The 22,548-nt window shown below is 41.2% G+C and overlaps 1 protein-coding gene across 1 annotated transcript in view; it reads right to left on the bottom strand.

Annotated features, from left to right (window-relative positions):
• Positions 1-22,548, bottom strand: part of pcdh15b (protocadherin-related 15b) — a 1,734,278-nt gene that overhangs the window by 35,248 nt on the left and 1,676,482 nt on the right. The gene's annotated exons all lie outside the window — the stretch shown is intronic.

The raw sequence follows: 22,548 nt of genomic DNA, 5'->3' as shown, positions 1-22,548 counted from the left end.
GGGTCATAGTGGCTGGTCTGGAGACAGTTGTAGGTCAGACTAGGTAAGATGGACAGATGACCTCTCCTGAAGGCCATTAGCGAATCAATGTTGCTTTAGAATGACAGAAACAAAAATATAGCAAAAACTGCAGGTGCTGGAAATCTGAAATCAAAGCAAATACACAAAAGGTCAGCCAACATAGGTGGACAGAGAATACTTCAGGGAAATAACCTTCCACCAGTATTGGCATTAGTCAGGAAAATAACTTGTTTGAATTACATTGGTGCATTGACTGGGATGGGATAATGGAGGAAGGGGTGAAAATCAAGAGAGAATATATACACGTGTTGCTACCAGAGCATGGTGAAGGCGTGTTAGTCTGTCTAGAGAAGGTGAGTGTGGAAAAGATAAATGAGAACAGAGGAAAGAAAGAGAAATAATATAGCACAGAAACATAGAAAATAGGTGCAGGAGTAGGCCATTCAGCCCTTCGAGCCTGCACCGTCATTCAGTATGATCATGGCTGATCATCCAACTCAGAACCCTGTACCTGCATTCTCTCCATACCCCCTGATCCCTTTAGCCACAAGGGCCATATCTAACTTCCTCTTAAATATAGCTGATGAACCGGCTTCAACTGTTTCCTGTGGCAGAGAATTCCACAGATTCACCACTCTCTGTGTGAAGAAGTTTTTCCTCATCTCGGTCCTAAAAGGCTTCCCCTTTATCCTTAAACTGTGACCCCTTGGTCTGGACTTCCCCAACATTGGAAACAATCTTCCTGCATCTAGCCTGTCCAATCCCTTTAGAATTTTATACGTTTCAATAAGATCCCCCGTCAATCTTCTAAATTCCAGTGAGTATAAGCCTAGTCGATCCAGTCTTTCTTCATATGAAAGTCCTGCCATCCCAGGAATCAATCTGGTGAACCTTCTCTGTACTCCCTCTATGGCAAGAATGTCTTTCCTCAGATTAGGGGACCAAAACTGCACACAATATTCTAGGTGCGGTCTCACAAGGCTTTGTACAACTGCAGTAGAACCTCCCTGCTCCTGTACTCAAATCCTTTTGCTATGAATGCCAACATACCGTTTGCCTTTTTCACCGCCTGCTGTACCTGCATGCCCACCTTCAATGACTGGTGTACAATGACAGCCAGGTCTCGTTGCATCTCCCCTTTTCCTAATCGGCCACCATTCAGATAATAATCTGTTTTCCTGTTCTTGCAACCAAAGTGGATAACCTCACATTTATCCACATTAAATTGCATCTGCCATGAATTTGCCCACTCACCTAACCTATCCAAGTCACCCTGCATCCTCCTCACAGCTAACACCGCCGCCCAGCTTCGTGTCATCCGCAAACTTGGAGATGCTGCATTTAATTCCTTTGTCTAAATCATTAATATATATTGTAAACAACTGGGGTCCCAGCACTGAGCCTTGCGGTACCCCACTAGTACTGCCTGCCATTCTGAAAAGGTCCCATTTACTCCCACTCTTTTCTTCCTGTCTGCCAAGCAATTCTCTATTCACATCAATACCATACCCCCAATACCGTGTGCTTTTAGCTTGCACACTAATCTCCTGTGTGAGACCTTGTCAAAAGCCTTTTGAAAATCTAAATTTACCACATCCACTGGCTCTCCCCTATCCACTCTACTAGTTACATCTTCAAAAAATTCTATAAGATTCGTCAGACATGATTTTCCTTTCACAAATCCATGCTGACTTTGTCCGATGATTTCACCTCTTTCCAAATGTGCTGTTATCACATCTTTGATAACCGACTCTAGCATTTTCCCCACCACCGATGTCAGACTAACTGGTCTATAATTCCCCGGTTTCTCTCTCCCTCCTTTTTTAAAAAGTGGGGTTACATTAGCCACCCTCCAATCCTCAGGAACTAATACAGAATCTAAGGAGTTTTGAAAAATTATCACTAATGCATCCACTATTCCTTGGGCTACTTCCTTAAGCACTCTGGGATGCAGACCATCTAGCCCTGGGGATTTATCTGCCCTTAATCCCTTCAATTTACCTAACACCACTTCCCTACTAACATGTATTTCCCTCAGTTCCTCCATCTCACTAGACCCTCGGTCCATTACTATTTCCAGAAGATTATTTATGTCCTCCTTAGTGAAGACAGAACCAAAGTAGATATTCAATTGGTCTGCCATGTCTTTGTTCCCTATGATCAATTCACCTGTTTCTGACTGTAAAGGACCTACATTTGTCTTGACCAATCTTTTTCTTTTCACGTATCTATAAAAGCTTTTACAGTCAGTTTTTATGTTCCCTGCCAGCTTTCTCTCATAATCTTTTTTCCCTTTCCTAATTAAGCCCTTTGTCCTCCTCAGCTGGTCTCTGAATTTCTCCCAGTCCTCAGGTGTGCCGCTTTTTTTTGCTAATTTATATGTTTCTTCTTTGGACTTGATACTATCCCTAATTTCCCTTGTCAGCCATGGGTGCACTACCTTCCCTGGTTTATTCTTTTGCCAAACTGGGATGAACAATTGTTGCAGTTCATCCATGCGATCTTTAAATGCTTGCCATTGCATATCCACCGTCAACCCTTTAAGTATCATTTGCCAGTCTATCTTAGCTAATTCACGTCTCATACCTTCAAAGTTACCCTTCTTTAAGTTCAGAACCTTTGTTTCTGAATTAACTATGTCACTCTCCATCTTAATGAAGAATTCCACCATATTATGGTCACTCTTACCCAAGGGGCCTTGCACGACAAGATTGCTAACTAACCCTTCCTCATTGCTCAATACCCAATCTAGAATGGCCTGCTCTCTAGTTGGTTCCTCGACATGTTGGTTCAGAAAACCATCCCGCATACATTCCAAGAAATCCTCTTCCTCAGCACCCTTACCAATTTGGTTCACCTAATCTATATGTAGATTGAAGTCACCCATTATAACTACTGTTCCTTTATTGCACACCTTTCTAATTTCCTGTTTAATGCCATCCCCAACCTCACTACTACTGTTAGGTGGCCTGTACACAAATCCCACCAGCGTTTTCTGCCCCTTAGTGTTATGCAGCTCTACCCATATCGATTCCACATCCTCCAGGCTAATGTCCTTCCTTTCTATTGCGTTAATCTCCTCTCTAACCAGCAATGCTACCCCACCTCCTTGTCTTTCCTGTCTATCCCTCCTGAATATTGAATATCCCTGGATGTTGAGCTCCCATCCTTGGTCACCCTGGAGCCATGTCTCTGTGATCCCAACTATATCATATTCATTAATAACTATCTGCACATTCAATTCATCCACCTTGTTACGAATGCTCCTCGCATTGACACATAAAGCCTTCAGGCTTGTTTTTACAACACTCTTAGCCCTTATACAATTATGTTGAAAAGTGGCTCTTTTTGCTTTTTGCCCTGGATTTGCCTGCCTGCCACTTTTACTTTACACTTTACTACTTTTTGCTTCTACCCTCATTTTACACCCCTCTGTCTCTCTGCACTTGTTCCCATCCCCCTGCCACATTAGTTTAAAGCCTCCTGAACAGCAGTAGCAAACGCTCCCCCTAGGACATTGGTTCCAGTCCAGCCCAGGTGCAGACCGTCCTGTTTATACCGGTCCCACCTCCCCCAGAACTGGTTCCAATGCCCCAGAAATTTGAATCCCTCCCCCTTGCACCATTTTTCAAGCCACGTATTCATCTGAAATATCCTCCTATTTCTACTCTGACTAGCACGTGGCACTGGTAGTAATCCAGAGATTATTACCTTTGTGGTCCTACTTTTTAGTTTATCTCCCAACTCCCTAAATTCACCTTGTAGGACCTCATCCCGTTTTTTTACCTATATCGTTGGTACCTATGTGCACCATGACTACTGGCTGTTCACCCTCCCATTCCAGAATGTCCTGCAGCCGCTCAGAGACATCCTTGACCCTTGCACCAGGGAGGCAACATACCATCCTGGAGTCTCGTTTGTGGCCGCAGAGCCACCCATGGTGCAATGAACTCGGCTGCTGCAGCCTTCCCCTGATGAGACATCTCCCCCAACAGTATCCAAAACAGTATATCTGTTTAGGAGGGAGATGACCTCAGGGGACTCCTGCACTACCTGCCTACTGTTACACTGTCTAGTGGCCACCCCTTCCCTTTCTGCCTGTGTAGCCTTTACCTGCGGTGTGGCCAACTCACTGAACGTGCTATTCACGACTTTCTCAGTATCGCGGATGCTCCAGTATGAATCCAATCGCAGCTCCATTGGGAACTATGGAATACAGAACTTTGCAAATTTCATGCTATCTGAAACAAGAGAGCTGCTGGAAATACTCAGGAGGTAAAGTGGCATTTGTGAAAAGAGTGAAACAAGGTTAACAGAACATGTTGATGATTCTCTAAAGGTTAACTTGCAGGTTGAGTTGGTAGTAAGGAAGATGAATGCAATGCTACCATTCAGTTCGAGAGGACTAGAATATAAAAGCAAGGATGTAATGCTGAACTGCTGCTGCTGCTAAGTTAACAAATTTCACAACACATGCCAGTGATACTAAACCTGATTCTGATTTGGAGGCTTTATAAGGCATTAGTTGACCACATGGAGTATTGTGAGCAGTTTTGGGCCCCTTATTTGAGAAAGAAAGTGCTGATATTGGAGTGGGTGAATAGGACGTTCACAAGAATGATCCCGTGAATGAAAAGATTGTCATATGAAGAGTGTTTGATGGCTTTGGGCTTGTACTCACTTGAATTTATAAGAATGACGGGGAATATCATTGAAATCTATTGAATATTGAAAGGCCTAGATAGAGTGGACATTAAGAGGATATTTTGTATAGTCAGGAAATCTAGGACCAAAATTGGATGTTCCTTTAGATCAGAGATGAGGAAGAATTTCTTCATCCAGAGGTGGTGAATCTGTGGAATTCATTCCCATAGATGGCTGTGGAGGCCAAGTCATTGGGTATATTTAACGTGGAGGTTCATTGATTCTTTATTGGTAAGAGTGTTGATGGATATGTAGAGAAGGCAGGAGAATGTGATTAAAATATCAGCCATGATGGACTGGCGGAGTAGATTCGATAGCCTGAATGGCCTAATTCTGCTCCTATGTCATGCTCTTATCATGTTCCCTCCATTTCCACCAGATACCTTTGTCATTCTCACAGCACCTTCCCCTGCAAATGAAGCAGAGGAAAAACTTGTCCTCTCACTTCTTCCTTTCCTACGAGGCAGGGATTCAGACCACTCATGGTGGCAAAGCAGAAACCCAATTGTATATCATCTTGCAGTTTATTACACAGCATTCAGTGCACACTATATGCTCTCTTCTACAAAGCAGAAACCAAGTGCAGACTGGATGTCTGTTTTGCAGAATACTGGTATTCAGCCCACAACGGCAGAGTTAAGCTTTCAGTTGCCTATCACTTTAATTACAAATTTAATTCCACTCTAACCTTTCTGCATTTGGCCTCTTTCACTACTGTTCCCAAGGAACAGCATCTTAGCCTTCATCTAGACATGTTGTACAGCCTTCAGGACTGTTTTTTACTGTTTCTGATAAAAGGTCAATGACCTGAAACATAAATTGTTTCTCTCTCTAAAGAATTTATCTAGCCTTCTATGTATTCCCAGCAACGTTCTGATTTTAGAACACAGAACATAGACAGTACAGCACAGTACAGGCCCTTTAGTCCACAATGTTATGCTGACATTTTAACCTACTCCAAAGTCAATCAAACCTTTCCTTGCTACATTGCCCTCCATTTTTCTTTCATGCATGTGTTTAGGAGTCTCTTAAACATCCCTAATGTGCTTGCCTCTACCACCACCTGTTCCATGCACTTACTGATCTCTGTGCAAGTAAAGACACTACCCCATATTTTCCTTCAATCACCTGATAACCAATAACCTCTCATATTAGTTATTGCTGCCCTGGGGAGAAAAGACACGGCTGTTCACTTAATAACCTTTATCATATTTTATAATATTTATCATATTATCATATTTTATTTTTGTTTTTGCAACAATTGGGTAATTCGTGTTATTAATTATTAACAACTAGTTTGGATGTTAGTTTCTCTTTGCCCATTATGCCACTGGCACTTAGGGCATTAATGAAGGTCCTCCATCTTTGGCAGCGTTCAGGGCTTCCTCTCAGTTTTCACTACTGTCAGTATGTAAGTCTAGGGCGGAGACTCAAGAATACCGTTGCACTCAGTTGCAGAAGGATTCTTCATTGCTGTTTGTGTAACAATTTTGATTCACCAGTCAGGATTGTTAGCCCTGAGCTGAACTCCCGAACCTGGAGGACCGGTGGACCACGCTTAGTCTGGCCTCTACCCTTTGACCTGTTTGGCATGGGTGACCCTACCAAGAGCAAAAGCATAAAGCCCTGACTCCAGCCAGCATAGCTCTCTGGGTCATTGAGACACGCAAGCCCCCAAACCACGACAAGGTTGTGGTCCTCTTGGAAGATGAATGTTATTGATTCCAATATAATTGATTGAATTTGAATTCTACAGCTGCCATGGAATAATTTGAACTCCATGCTCTGGTTCATTACTCCAGTCCAGGTGTTATGCTGAATATGCTTCTCCGTTCAAGACGATAATGGAAGAAGCTACAATATATGTGGCAGGGGGGTAGATGTGACTGTATTTGCTATTACTAAAGAGAAGGTGCTTTAGAAGAAGAAGGTGCTGTGGACTACACCACAGCGTTCTGAAAGAGGTAGCTGAAGATATTGTGAAGGCAAAAGTAATGATCTTTCAAGAATCACCAGATTTTGGCATGGTTCCAGAGGACTGGAAACTTGCAAATGTCACTCCATGCTTCAAGAAGGGAGGGAAGCAGAAGGAAGAAAATTATAGACCAGTTGGCCTGACCTCAGTGATACTGAGGAAGATATTGCAGTCGATATCAGGGTATCAGGGTACTTGAAGACATATGGTCCGAAGTCTGCATGGTTTCCTTAAGGGAAAATCCTGCCTGACAAATTGTTGGTATTCAGAAATGCTCTTCAGCACACCGCTGTTGTAATATGTTGTTTTGAGTTACTGTCGCCTTCCTCTCAGTTTGAGACAGTCTAGTTATTCTCCCCTCACCTCTCTCTTTAACAAGGCATTTCTGGCCACAGAACTGCTGCTCACTGGATATTTTTTTTCTTGTACCATTCACTGTAAACTCCAGAGATTGTTGTGTGTGAAAATCCCAGAGATCAGCAGTTTCTAAAGACTCAGCCAGTCTAGCACCAACAATCATTCCACGGTCAAAGTCACTTAGATGACATTTCTTCCCCATTCTGATGTTTGGTCTGAACAACTGAACCTCTTGAACATGTCTGCACACTTTTATACACTGAGAAGCTATCATATGATTGGCTGATACCTAATAAAGTGGCCACTAAGTGTACACTCTCAACTTAATTCCATGTCTCCTGGACCCAAAATCACCTGCTAGAAGAAACAGACTCTTTGGATCAAATAATCGTCTTCAGAGTCATTTAGGCATTAATGAAATCATCCCTCATTCTCCTATCTTGAGGACCTTGAGGTTCTAGTCTGTAGCTCAGCGAAAGTGGTCATGGTAAAGAGATAAACATAAAGATTAGCTGTATTTGTCACATGTACTTTGAAAAATACAGTGAAATGCATTGTTTGCATCAAATCGAATCAGCTGGGGATAGCCTACAAGTATTGCCACTCTTCCGGCACCAACATGCATACCCACAATTTACAAACCCTAATCCTAACCATACATCTTTGAATATGGGAGGAAACAAACCGGAGCACTGCAAGAAACCCATGTGGTTACAGGGAGAATATCCGAACTCATTACAGACAACAGCAGGAATCATAGTCACTGATGGAATCATAGAACACAGGACAGGAACAAGCCATTCAGCCTATTTAGTCTGTGCCGAACTATTAACCTGCACTCAGACAGTCAAAGCCTTCCATCCATCTACCCATCCAAATTTCTATTAAATGTTGAAATCAAACCAGCATCCACCACTTCCGCGGGTAGCTCATTCTACATTTCAGTGCCCTCCGAGTGAAGTAATTCCCCCCATGTTCCCCTTAAACATTTCAACTTCCCCAGGGCTGAAATGGCTAACACGAGGGGGCATAGTTTTAAGGAGCTTGGAAATAGGTACAAGGGGGAAGTCAGAGGCAAGGTTTTCACACAGAGAGTGATGGGTGCATGGAGTGCACTGTCAGCGAAGGTAGTAGGGGTGGATACTACAGGGTGTTTTACGAGACTCTTAGATAGGTACATAGAGCATAGAAAAAATAGAGGGCTATGGAGTAGAGAAATTTTCGGCAGTTTCTAGAGTAGATTACATGGACAGCACAGCGTTGTGGGCCAAAGGGCCTGTAATGTGTAGATTTCTATGTTCTACGTTCAATCTCTCCTCATGAGGTTATGTGCTCATCCAATCTATTACCAGGACCCCAGTTTTTACATACAGATTCATACTTATCAATAAATAAACAAACAAACAAACACAAAAACACAGTCTTTACATGCAGTAAGCAAAACAGCTTTCAAAAGAATGTAATGTAAGAAATAGAAGCAGGGGTAGCCCATTTGGTTCTCTGCTTGGTCACTTAGAAAGATGAAAGCTGACTTTCTATCTCAAAGCGATTTTCCAGCATTATCTCCACACTCCTTAATAGAGTGAAATGTTAATACTACTCAGGGTTTTGTCTGTGCTGGACTGGCAGAATTTTTGGGATTTTATTCTGATTAATGCACCTACAGACTTTTAGTTTACCTGTTATTTTGATGTCACATTACAGAACAAAAAAACATCAATGAATCAAGTGCTTAGAGTGTGGGAATGAGGCCTCTATACCAGATGCAGAACCACAATTATTTCCAGACAATGGGATAGCATTTTATGGAAGTTTTGCTGTAAGCAAAATCTGATTGGTTTGGATGAACTCACTGACCAATCCTTCAGAGCTCCTTAGGACAGAGAAATGCAAAGATACGCCACACTTCGTGTGAAATTTCTTCTCATCTCATTTCTCAAAGGGCCTGTTTCTGTGCCAATTAACTCTATTGCTATAGGACTCTAATATATTGGAAAAAAAATCAATTATTTTACCAATTTAGCAGTGAACGTTCTCATCTCCTTCATTCACACTGTTACAATTTTTCTCGTACTATGAGCTTATTTTTCCAGCTGAGTGTACTTTTGCAGCAAAATAAAGCATGACAAAAAGCTTAATTCATTCATTTTGCTCAAACAAGCATTTTAAAGTGAATGTTGGTGAAATATTCTAAGTGCATATCTTTTTGTTCAATGTCCTTTACCCTTACAAGGAGGTGAACTGGAAACTGGCAATGAGAGCAGTACCGATCAGCTATAACCTACTGAATGGTGGGGTGGGCTGGAGGGATTTGGTAGCCTACTGGTGTTCCTGTTTTCCTATATTTTCTCTCAACCTATCATAGATGGTGTTTCAGCTGTCCCATCAAAAACACAATCCAACATCTGATTGCTTTTCATATATCATTGTAATATGTTACCACTCAATTTTCAAAACCTTGCTTCGAGACCCAGCAGTGATGGGAAAAATGGCCAAAATTTATCTAGCTATCAAGGTATGAGCCTGAGCTTAATGGAAAATGGGTCAAGTTTGAGGTGTAATATGCAATATTGTTAAAGCTTGTTTATTAAAAACCATGACAACTGAAGCAGAGAGGGAAAGTATTTGAAACTACAGTTGAGCCAAATAAAATAAAACTTTAGCATGTTTTACATTATATTAGGGTAAGTACAAATGTATACATGTTTCTTCCATATGATTAGCCAAAATTGACCTGATGCTTAAATAAAAAAAAATTGGCATTTAATCATTCAACATGAAATATCTGACCTATTTGAATGTCTTTGAACTGCAATAGTTGTATGTCGGTTTTTACATTAATGATGGAAATATCCAGTTGACTAAGCACAACAATCCTGGAAAATTAGATTAATAAATATTAACAGCTGTATCTGAAAAGAATTAGATACTGTACGCTGGAAGTTCCCATTTAGAGGGACTAAGCAGCAAATTTTCCATAGCTAAGCGTAACCAAACTCCAATTAAACTCCACAACACCAGCATTTCTGATCAGATTTCTGCTATTGTCACAGCACTGAAACAGCTTTCATTCTGTCAATGATCTGTGATCGTCTTGTGCTGTTCCTCCTGATAGTTTTTGACCTGCCTACAGCTATTGACAAGAAGTTGACCACGTTATACTTCTCCACAGTCTTTCTGCTGTCATCTAGCTTTGAGATGGTTGTTGTCAGTTTCTTTGTCTACTTGGTTTTATCCAGATAATGATCTGCTGTAGCTTCTCTTACTGCTCCAGCAAAACCACCAGAGATAAGACTTAGTTTCTTCTCTAAATGTTGTTCATCATTAACAGCAAAACCATCAAAATAACTGATTGTCTTCCCTACCACAACTTGTCTTAACAACTCTCCCATCACCAACTCTCTGACATTGATCTATCACATTGCTCATCAGACATCCAGCATTGGACAAACTGTAATGTTTTTCAAATTAATATTTGTTAATATTCAAACAACACACACAAAATGCTGGTGGAACATAGCAGGCCAGGCAGCATCTATAGGAAGAAGCACTGTCGACGTTTCTGGCCAAGACCCTTCATCAGGACTTGTAAATATTGAAGCCATTGCCTTTGGTTTCTACCACAAACATTATTCCTATCTAATAATTCAGACTGTGTCCTTGGCAATAGAACTTGGAACAGAATCTGAGATCAGAATCACTTCCCAATATGAGCCTGCAAAACTCTTTCTTCTTCATTACTCCAGCCTACTTTCACTTCTATCATCATCTATCTCTGCTGCCACTTCAGCTTGCCTGCAGCTGGAACTCTCATTTATGACTCTGGGATTGATTATTCTGATGATCTCACATGTGCCTTCCATTTTCTGCCATCCGTTAGTTTGACTGCATGCAAATCTCTGTTGCTCATAGTCCGACTTGGCATAAATTCCATTTAATCTTCCCTGGGCCATTGACAAATTATTTCATAATTTCATTGCTCAAAGTATTTAATGGACCCATGAGCAAGAAAGGCCGCTTGCAAAAGAGAATATAAGTGACTGTTTCTCTCGAAAGCAACTTACAAAACAAAAAAGAGGCATTCAGTAGTATTCCTTTAACTAAAGGGGGTGAAAATCATAAATTAAATAACTGCAGTGTGTGCTAAGATTTTCATTCAGAAATACTTTAATATCCATTGGCAACCAATCCAGATGGAATGATTCTAACAACAATTTAAAAAGTTATGGTAGTGTTAAGGAAGTTAGTATGTGAAAGTTTTTGTGCTTCATTGAAAGTCTGGATGTTGCCAAAAGATTAGGGGTCAGCTAATGCTGTTTCAAATTAAGAAAGAAAAGATCAGTAACATGGATTTGGGAACTGCTATCTACATTGGGAAATGCATTGGGTTCACAATTAAGTCAGCAACTCAAGCACATTTAGCAAGGACTTCAGGTCAATAGAGTCCTTTGAAAGGCAGATAATGCCTCACAAATTCACAAGAATTGTTTTGAAGTAGAAAGGAATTGGTACATAATATGAATTCAGATATTCAAGGAAAAAAATTATCTGATCTTATTAGAGTTGTTCCATAACCAAAGGTGATTCTGAGCATTAATTATTTCAGGATAACACAGACTATTATTCATACTCACTATTGTTAGATCTCACTAGTGCCTCCTATTAGAAAAAGATATTCCTTTCTAGCATCCTTATACTTCCCCAGCTGCTTATGGATTGTTTCCACCATACCATACAACAAAATTGCCCTTCAGAATCATCTTTAGAAGGAATGGGAACAAACAGCAGTAACAATCAATGGTAGGCATATCCTACAGGATGTGGGAGAGAACAATGCCAGGACCCTTGAATGAAAAAACTCCATGGTTCAGAAATCACATCTTACTCATCAGATTGATGAATATGGCCTCCAATACCATATACTGTCATTTGGTGACTTCCAGGCACCAAAACCCCATCATTCATACATCAGCTATCTCCTATCAATAAAGCTCCATCGGTGATAATCATATGGTTAACCTCAATGATTTTATTTCATTTGGAGGTTACCAATGTGTTCAGCAATTCACGTAGCATAGCTTTGGTTATCTTTATTGGTGTGCCCCATTGAAACTCTCATTTGAGCCTTCTGGAGATTATTAACTTGCCTAATCCTTTCTTCCAGCTGTGTGTTCAGGCCTGCCTTCAGCTAGTTGCAATGAGTGTGAACTCATCATCACATTTTGCTCTAATGCTCATGCCATAACCCTCGGTTTAAACACACTGTTTGCTATTCAACCAGGAGAGTCACATCACCCAGATGTTTATGAACAAACCTCGCTCATTTGCAAGATTAGGGTGACATAAACAGCAAGGCTCAATCATATGCACCCGTACATGTCCTAATCTCCTGTCTAGAAACTCATCGTCAGAGGTATGCTCAGCAAAATGAAGACAATCATTAATTTCATCTTCCACTTTCTCAAAAGCTACAAGTAGTAAATACATAAGGCTCGATATTGTATGTTAACTCCAGCCCTCCTCCCTTCAACTCCTCCAGTTCCCATCTGCACCACAATTTTGCCTTGGCTGCTTTTCCACTTCAGTTACCAAACAAATGTACCCTGGCCCAGCTTAGGGGAAACCAAATGGAGAAGGCATTGATGAAAGCACTGAACAGCCAACAATGCACATCTAAATTGGAGGATACCAGTGGATGGTATTGTGGTAAACTATGTATACCTGTCTGGACACGCCCCTTTGCTGACTGCTCCTGTGGCTCCTCCCACAGACCCCTGTATAAAGGCGATTGGGACACTGCTCCTCCCTCAGTCTTCGACATGTCGTGCTCCTTTTTCGCTGTTAATAAAAGCCTATCGTTCACTTCCGGTCTCCTAGAGTTATTGATAGTGCATCAGGTATACAGGGTTAAAAGAGCAGGATAATCCAGGTACAACCTTATCAGAGGATTGTGAGGATTTTCACAGGACACGCTGAAGAAAAATGCTGATCAATATGCTTAAGTAAATTTTTAGCCTACTGGCTAGTCTAGCAGAAAATGCTTATTTACTATCAAGAAACAAGCAATTACTTTTGAATCTGTGGAATTGGTTGCCACAGACAGCTGTGGAGGTCAAATCATGTTTAAAGTGGAAGTTGATAGGTTCCTGATTATTAAGGCCATCAAAGATTATGAGGAGAAGACAGGAGAAATGGAGTTGAGAGGGATAATAAATCAGCTATGATGGAATAGCAGAGCAGACTTGATGGGCTGAATGGCCTAATCTGCTCCTGTGTCTATGGTCTTATGGAGTCTAAGGAGCAGAATGGGGACAGCAAGGTCTAGGCACCTTGTGATTCAGGGTCTGTCAGCCAGCCAGTTTGTCTTCTCTGGGTCCAGTGGCTTGAAAAGTGTTGGAGAGGTCTGAATACCAAAATACTTTCACCACAGTATACCCAGACTACCAAGAGGTCACTTGCTAATCAGGTTTAAGACACCATTGACCCCATTCACAGAGCACTAGTTCACCCCCATCACAGACTATCAGTTGCACCTCACAGTCAGCCATCCTATACTGCTCCTGCAAATGGCCAGGCTGGCAGTCTGAAGCTGACATCCCATGGGTAAAGACCTCTTATAGGTCATTCAGGATATCTATATGAGAGCTGCCTTCCAACAACTCGACTGCAGTCAGACAAGGGACTATGCATCAAAACCTACCAAAAATCTGTGCAATTTGGAAGGACTAGGCTCTTGAGCTTAAAAGGCAAGTGTCATGACTTTCCATTAGTGTATTATCTGATGTTGCTTTGTTTTAAATGATTCGCAAGACACTTGCAATTTGGACTATGTACTTATTTAGGGAGTATGACATTTTTCTGTGCAGAGTTGTCATATTGTTGTGGTAGCTGCTGTCACATTTGCCTTCCCTGAAATGCATCATCTGGGAAGTTTAATAATATAATCCATTTCATGTCAATAAACTCCAAGAAAACTTTGATTGTTGCTGGACTATGAGGGATATGACTTATCTAAAGTGGCATTTGACTACAATAAGGCACAAATGAAACAATTTGATTGTTTCCAAAGCCAACATGTTGTTCTGGGAATGTTCAAGTATAGTCCTCAATGAGAAGTAGGCTCCTACCTCAGAACTTCTCTGCCTACTTACCATACTTATAATGGTAATTTTTGAGGTACCTCTCATAATAAACTCAGAAATACGAACAAGGTCATTGTGAAATGAAATCTTTGCCCATTCTCCAGGAGTCGCCATTATTCATGCAGTTAAAAATAGCACCAATCTGTGAGAAAGCATTGGCTAAATGTGAGTGTTGGTGCAGTGAACTTGACATTGATTTCATCTCATTATTGTGAGCTGAGTGAAATGTGGTGGGTATATTATTGAGACTGCATCACTTCTGCTCCATTGTGTACCTTGAGTTGATCAATTGGTGACTTGAAATGGTTCCAGTGAGGGATTTCTTCTTGTTGAATGGCTCTGCACTTTATGGTCTTGAAATGAGTTCTCCTTGGTACACTTCCTTACTCACTGCATGACAACTGGATCAATATATCGTGACGTGTATTATTCTAAGCCACACAGGATGCGATGGTGACTAACCATCATTGAGGCTGAACTGCAGTTCAAATTGTTTGTGTTCCTATTCTGCTCATACAGAGTAGAAATCTTCCAAGGAAAATGTATTCTTTGTGGCAGTCAAAGTTCCTTATGCAAGGCGCATTCATCAGCAAATAAAAAGTTGTTGGCAATAGCAGTAACCTACAGATACTGGAACATATGACGTTAAACAGAAAATGCTGGAAAACACACAGCAGGTCATGCAACATCTCTGAATTTGGATTATTCCAACATTATTGGATTATTGCAAAATAATTACAGCAATTTATTGGATTACTGGCATATTAATATCAGTGCAGATGGAGGTCACAAAGCATAAATTGAGAGAAATTAATAAATTTTCTCAGTAATCTACTTATACTGGTGTACAAGGCTGGTGGTAATGATTGGCACATGGAGAAAGTTTCTTTGCTTGCTTTAGAATTTTGCGAACTCCATTAGTGTCCCTACAACTTCTGCAGATGATTCTCTCCTCATTTGGCTGGGAGATGAAGTTGTAAATGTTGAGCTGCTACCTTCCTCTCACAACATGGTCCTGCAAGTTTTCAAGCTTCCAGCCCCCATGCTGCATTCCTACCACACCTGATGCTGAATATAGTTGATAGGCTATGTATCACACTACAATGAAGTTAAAGTGCTTGGTTGGGACAAACAACAGGGTGTACCCTGGACTGTTGCATGTCATCTTCCACTACTACCCTGGCACATTGCTTGTCTCCACTGTATTGGTGCTCACAGGGTGGGGTAGAGTACAAACCCTCGTGACACATCACAGAAGCAAGGGAAGCAGCCCTCGTTCATCATGCTCAATACTTCAAGCCTGTCCTTACCATTGGAAATGGCTGCCAAAGTGGACTCCTCAGAATAAAGGAGCCATGGGAGCCAGGAAACATGTCCTTGATTATAAAGAAATTCATCTGGTAATTCACATTTAAGGAATGGATAATCTTTATAATCATGAAAATGTCTGCACTGTTATAGGAAACCTGATGTTTGAAATTGATGACATCAATGAGTATCTGCATTTGTAGGGAACTTGCAAATGCCAGTGCCCAGCGTATTACCCATCTTCCTGAAAATCAAATAAATTATTGCAGAATGGTTGGTTTGAGAAGCAGAATTAATAATTTTCTTGTAGTTTAACTTTATGCTTATTTGTATTTTTATTTAACATGTGATTGTTCAGTAAATTTTCTAATAATTATGGTACAGTTACTTAGTTTTCAGTAGCAGGTGTCATGCTACTTGAATCTGGCTATTTATAGGTTAATTCTTATCACTGGAATTCTTGTTTCCTCTAGTCTGAATATGAAATGTCCAAGACTATTTTTTCTTTGTCTTTTCTTTCGATGTCTGCTCGTTTGTTTCTCGTTCTTGTAGCATTTAATAAAATGGCCATAAGCTACAAGTTCAATGTCTTATTCTTGTCTTCTGAAGAAACTTTGGAATGCAAAAGCATCAAGATCCAACAATCCTAAACAATCAGAGAGTCCTAGTGTAGTGAGAAGCAAACTGAGCAACATGGTATAAACCTAATTCAGCTGTATGGAGTTATCCAGTAATCAGGGATTTCAGTTTAAGTTCTTTGACCTCAGTAGGAACAAGGATGCAGTCAAAGGTTCTCCTGCAGGAGGAGAGATATCTCTGTGGTTCTGAGCCTGCAAACCCATTGTTCTTAGACAGGATAAGTTAGGATTTGGGGTTTCTGAAAACTTCTAGAACGAGACTTCTTATAGATGCCATGGGATTGCTTCCTGATCTGAGGATTCAAGATACTTCAGGTTGCCAATGCCTGTGCTGAGCCTCCAGGAATGGGACGGTGCCAGCTGAGGCACCCCCAGAAGCTAAATGCTGGGGAAATCAATATATTAATTATAAAATTATTATATTATATAATTAATATAAAAACCATAACCCGTGAAGAATATTTGAGCAGACTACTGATCTCCCTGCCACCACCCAGGTCTCATCACGTATGAAAGTAGTGTTATACTGTTTACCAGTCCTTTGGAATACCTTCCAGTAACTTTCCCACTACTGACATCAGACTCATTGGTCCATAATTTCCTGGTTTGTAGAGCCTTTCTTAAACATCAGCTATCCTCCAATCCTTCGGCACTTCACCTGTGGCTAAGGATGTTTTAAATATCTCTGCCAGGGCTTCTGCAATTTCTGCACTGGCCTCCCACAGGGCCCGAGGGAACACCTTGTCAGGCCCTGGGGATCTATCCATAATAATTTGCCCCAAGAGAGCAAACACCTCTGCCTCTGAAATCTGGAAAGGGTCCATGAACTCGCTGATACTTTGCCTCACTTCAATAGACTGTGTTTGTCTCCTGAGTCAATTCACATGCCTCTTCAAGTTCATCTGCGGAAACAGCTTAAATTCCTCTTTTTGATGCCCCTTTTTTGCCTTTGAAGGTGACTGGGATTCTATTGAGGTCCTTGATCTGCAACAGCATTCAAATTGCAGTTTTTCACAGCGATGAGTTCCTGTTCTTGGAGCTCGCCGACCAACCAGCTGTTTTCCGCCATTGTCCAGGCGTGGCATGGAAGACTCCGGCTTGCAGCACTCTGGATGACCGATTCCAGGCCGGTGCTGCCGACTGAAGCGTCACAGGAGAAGGAACATCAGGATTCCGCGGTGGCGGATATTGCAGACGGAGGTCTCTGTAGTTGAGCAATCGCTGTCAAAATAAACAGCGACGTGGCAGACTGTAACATCATAATAACGACAGTTCATTGGTCTCCCCTTTCGCTGTGAAAAGGGTGACATCTCTCTGTCCCTTGTTAGTAGGAGTAGGACAGGAAGCTTGTGGTATGACGAACTGGCGGGTAAACAATAGTTTTTGTTGACTGCAGATCTTTGGCTACTTTGCTGTTGCTTGGTGGGTGGCGGCTGCTGGCGCTTTGTGCTGAAATGAAGGTTGATGCTTGCTTGGGGGATGGGGGAGAGGGGGCTTTGGGGTTCTGCCATTCATCCTTCTGAAGTTCTGTTTTTCTTGGATGTCAGCGAAGAGTAAGAATTTCAGGTTGTAAACTGTATACATTGATAATAAATGGAACCATTTGGATCATTTGGAAAAAATACATTTAAGATCTCCCCCATCTCTTTTGGCTCCAAGCATAGATTACCATTCTGATCTTCCAGAGGACCAATTTTCTCCCTTGTAATCTTTTTGCTCTTAACATATCTGTAGAAGCCCTTAGGATTCTTCTTCACGTTGACTGCTAGAGTAACCTCATACCTTCTTTTAGCCCTCATGATTTCCTTCTTAAGTGTTCTCTTGTAATTCTCCTTCTCAAGTACCTCATTTGTCCCTACCTGCACAAACCTGCTAGGCATAGAAACATAGAAAACCTACAGCACAATACAGGCCCTTTGGCCCACAAAGCTGTGCCGAACATGTCCTTACTTTAGAAATTACCTAGGGTTACCCATAGCCCTCTATTTTTCTGAGCTCCATGTACCTGTCCAGGAGTCTCTTAAAAGACCCTATCGTATCCACCTTCACCACCGTCGCCGGCAGCCCATTCCACACACTAACCATTCTCTGCGTAAAAAACTTACCCCTGACATCTCCTCTGTACCTACTTCCAAGCACCTTAAAACTTTGCCCTCTTGACTATCCACACGATCAATGCCTCTCATCATCTTATACAGTTCTATCAGGTCACCTCTCATCCTCCGTTGCTCCAAGGAAAAGAGGCCAAGTTCACTTAACCTATTCTCATAAGGCATGCTCCCCAATCCAGGCAAAATCGTTGTAAATCTCCTCTGCACCCTTTCTATGGCTTCCACATTCTTCCTATACTGAGGCAACCAGAACTGAGCACAATACTCCAAATGGGGTCTGATCAGGGTCCTATATAACTGCAACATTACTTCTCGGCTTCTAAATTCAATCCCATGATTGATGAAGGCCAATACACCGTATGCTTTCTTAACCACAGAGTCAACCTGCACAGCAGCTTTGAGTCTCCTATGGACTCGGACCCCAAGAACTCTCTGATCCTCCACACTGCCAAGAGTTTTACCATTAATACTAACCAGCTCACAACTCCTTTTTCACAACCAGGGCTTCAATATCTCTCAAAAACCAAGATTCCCTAAACCTGTTATCCTTGTCTTTTATTCTGACAGGAACATACACATTCTGTACACTCAAAATTTCAGTTTTGAAGGCTTCTCACCTTTGCCAGAAAACAACCTGTCGCAATCCACACTTGCTAGATCCTTTTTGATACATTGGATTTTCTCCAGTTCAGAATCTTAACCTGTAGACCAGACCTATCCTTTTCTATAATTGCCTGGATTTGTATATGTAAAACATTCCCCCAAGCAAACCTGTTACCTGCCCATTCTCATTTCCAAATAGGAGATCTAGAAATCTTAGTTGTGACTTCTATGTACTGATTAAGGAAACTTTCCTGAACATATTTGACAAACTCTTTCCTATCCAGCCCTTTTACAATATGCAAGTTCCACTCAATATGTGTAAAGTTAAAATCAAGGATCCCCTATCACTACAGCTTGTCTCTTCTCCCCCACCTTCCCTTCTGAGCCATATAACTAGACAGTGCCAGACACCCAACTACTGTGGCTTTCCTCTGCTAGGACATTTCCCCCACCCCAACAGTATCTAAAGTGGTATACTGTTCCTGAGGGGCACGGCCACAGGGCTATTTGGCACCGGCTGCTTATTCCCTTTTCCCCTCCTGTATCCTGCACCTTGGGTGCAACCACCTCCCTGTATGTCCTGTCTATCAACCCTTCAGCCTACCAAATGAATCAGAGTTCATCCAGTTCCTTAGCATGGTTTGTTGATGCATTTCTTGTAGAGGTAGCTGTCAGGGACACTGGAGGTCTCCCTGCCTTCCCACATTCTGCAAGAAGAGCATTCAACTATCCTGCACCAGATATCTCCACTGCTTTAAATCTGCAATAAGAAAGAAAGAATAAATAATGAAAAAAAATCCACCAATGGCCTATACCGAAGTCTCAACTCTTTACTCCCACAATCGTCTCTCTGCTTAAACCTAACTTTTTATTGGACCTTGCCAAGTGACAACTCACGCACAATCCAATGTGTCCTCAGGAACTGTGGTGCGCAAAATGTGCTGATGGCCACACCCCCCCCCCCCCCCAACTTCTTTTAAATTCTCTCGTCCATTACGTAATCCCATATCTCCTCGGGTACTGTGACATGCAAAATGAGTCCTGAAAATGTGCTTTTTCCATCTGCGTGTTCCTCTAGTGACCATCTTCCATGCATTGTTGATTGCCAATCCTTCACTACTACCGGAAAAGATTTCAGCAGCTTTGAACTTCAGCTCCAGAATTTCTTACCTAAAACTCCTTTAAGATGCTCTCTGAAATCAAACCCATTTCATCAAGCCTTTAGTCACTGCCTTGCTATCAGTGTCTATATGCTTTGCATCATATCTTGTCAATTTCATTGCCCTGGGATGTTTAGTTATGCTCGAAGTGCTCTATAAATATGAGTTTTTCAAGGCAGTGATTGAAAGGATTTAACCACATATACAATTTGTATTCAGTAAAACCTCTTGGAATTACGGCTGAATGCTTCAAAGTTGATAGAAACTGGTAATGGCATAAAATATTTTTGAAACCAATATTATCCATGAAATGATATTTAGGTGGTGTACATCAAGATAATTATGCTGAATTATTCTATAAATGTGTTGCATGGCAGCAGTGAATTAACATTTCAAATGGCCTGTTTAAGTCAGCAGGCCATTTGAAAAGACTGATAAGAAAGTCAGTAGAGAAGGCCTACAATAATGAACGGTCATGGCAGAAAGCCCTTCTTCATGAAAGCAATGAGGAATGTGGAACACAGCCCTCCACAAAACCTGAGAGTTAATTGAAAATTAAAACTTGTGGACTTGCTTTCAGTAAAGGTACTAAGTGCTATGGATCTAAGATGGACAGTGGAAGTTAAAACATAGATCAGAATTATTTCACTGAGTGGCTCACTGGATTAAAAGGTTCAAATAGCCTGGTTCTTTTTCTTAAGAGTAATTTTCCCCTCTTAAAATTGTAATAATTACATAGACTTTTTTAAGGCAGTACTATTGAGAAACCAACCAGCACTCACACACTTATCAATAAAAGTATAAAGGGAACTGGGAAGATACTGACATAAGAAAAACAGAAAATTGCCAGAAAACTAATATGAGATAAATATTTGGGAATATAAGGCTCCTACAATACATTTCCTTTCTCAGTTCATTCTAAGTTTTAATACCATTTGATTTAGCCACTTCAGTTCATTGTGTTGAGGGTGGGAACTGGTTGGAAAGAGGAGATTGTGGGAGGGGAAGAGAGGTCACCAGGAATAGGACATGACTACAGGGGAACAGAAGAAGAGGTGAGACTGGTTGTGGACAAGGGGCATATCACCAGCGCTGGAGTAGTTCAGTTACTGAAGGGGTGAGGTAGAGTTTGCTGGGGTGGAAGATTACATAAAATTCTTGCATTGAGTTGGGGAAAGTAGCTGGGAGATTACAGGAAGGGGACAAACCTCATGATTGCAGAGGCATGATCTGGAAATGGGAAATCACAGTGAGAAGTCCTGGAGATAACAAGAGGTGCTATGGAGATTTCAGTGGGTTGCATTGATGAATGGGAAGGAGTCTGTTGAATGCAGGACGGGCTGGGGGAATTAGTGGACACTGTAGAGGTGAAAAATTGCTGCAGAATGCTCAAAAGCTCTGGAGGTGAGGGAGGCAAAGACTCATTGGAATCACACGGTAATGTTCCTGCTCCTCCTTAGTAGCAGCTTATCTGCCACATCAGGGTCAACCCCCAACTGGGTCTTCAAAACCCATGAATAAAAATAGTCTTTCTGATAATTAAATCATTGCCTTCTGACTGATTTTTTTAAAAAATGAGGCCATCCAACAGTAGGAGCCCTGGCTGACTTCAAAGTCAGTGAAGATAAAACGTTGTTGGCCTGGTACAATGTGGCATTAAGCCAAGAAGTGTTTCAGATTATATTAATTTTTCCTGCACTATTCCAGAGGTAATTGAGGAAAAGGGAAGTGAAGACAGGACTAAACTGCGATTCACTATATTTAATATTAAAGCGCTTTAGTTTGTTAATTATGTGTGATTCATCTGTAGATGTTATGCTTAGCTTTACAAGTTATTGTGTGTTATGTGTACTACTGTGCTTTACACCCTAGTCTAGTTTGGAGAAATGTTGTTTTGTTTCTATACACATTATATGGTCATATATGTTATATACATGTATATAGTTAAATGGCAATAAACTTGACTTGAACTAAAAACATGTTTGGGCACTGTCATTCCATATTTGACAGAACATGGGAAGTGTAATGTTGAGTGGACAAGAATGTCAAAGTAATGCTGAGGCTTTATAAGAAGTTGGTCACTCAATTAGCTTGTTGTGAGCAGTTTTGGGTCCAATATCTAAGGAAGGATGTGCTGGCATTGGAGAGGATCCAGTGGAGATTTATGAGAATGATCTAAGGAATTAAAAGGTTAGTGTACGATGAGTGTTTGATGGCCTTGGGCCGGTACTCATTGGAAACCCTATTGAATGTTGAAAGGCCAGTCTAGAGTGGATGCATGAGAGGATGTTTTCAGTAATGGGAGAATCTAGGTCTAGAGGGCACACTGCAGAATGAAAAAGTGTCCCATTAAAACAGAGATGAAAAGGAATATTTTCTATTAGAGGATGATGGATCTGTGGAATTCACTGTCACAGATGGCTGTGGAGGCCATTGGGTATATTTAAAGCGAAAGCAGATAGGTTCTTGATTAGTAAGACTATCAAAGGAGAATGGTGTTGAGAGAGAAAATAAACCAGCTATGATCGA

Source organism: Hemitrygon akajei, chromosome 23 (assembly GCF_048418815.1).
Source record: "Hemitrygon akajei chromosome 23, sHemAka1.3, whole genome shotgun sequence".
NCBI lineage: Eukaryota > Metazoa > Chordata > Chondrichthyes > Myliobatiformes > Dasyatidae > Hemitrygon > Hemitrygon akajei.
The sequence above is the reverse complement of the archived record's forward strand: the minus strand, read 5'-3'. Positions and strand labels throughout refer to the sequence as shown.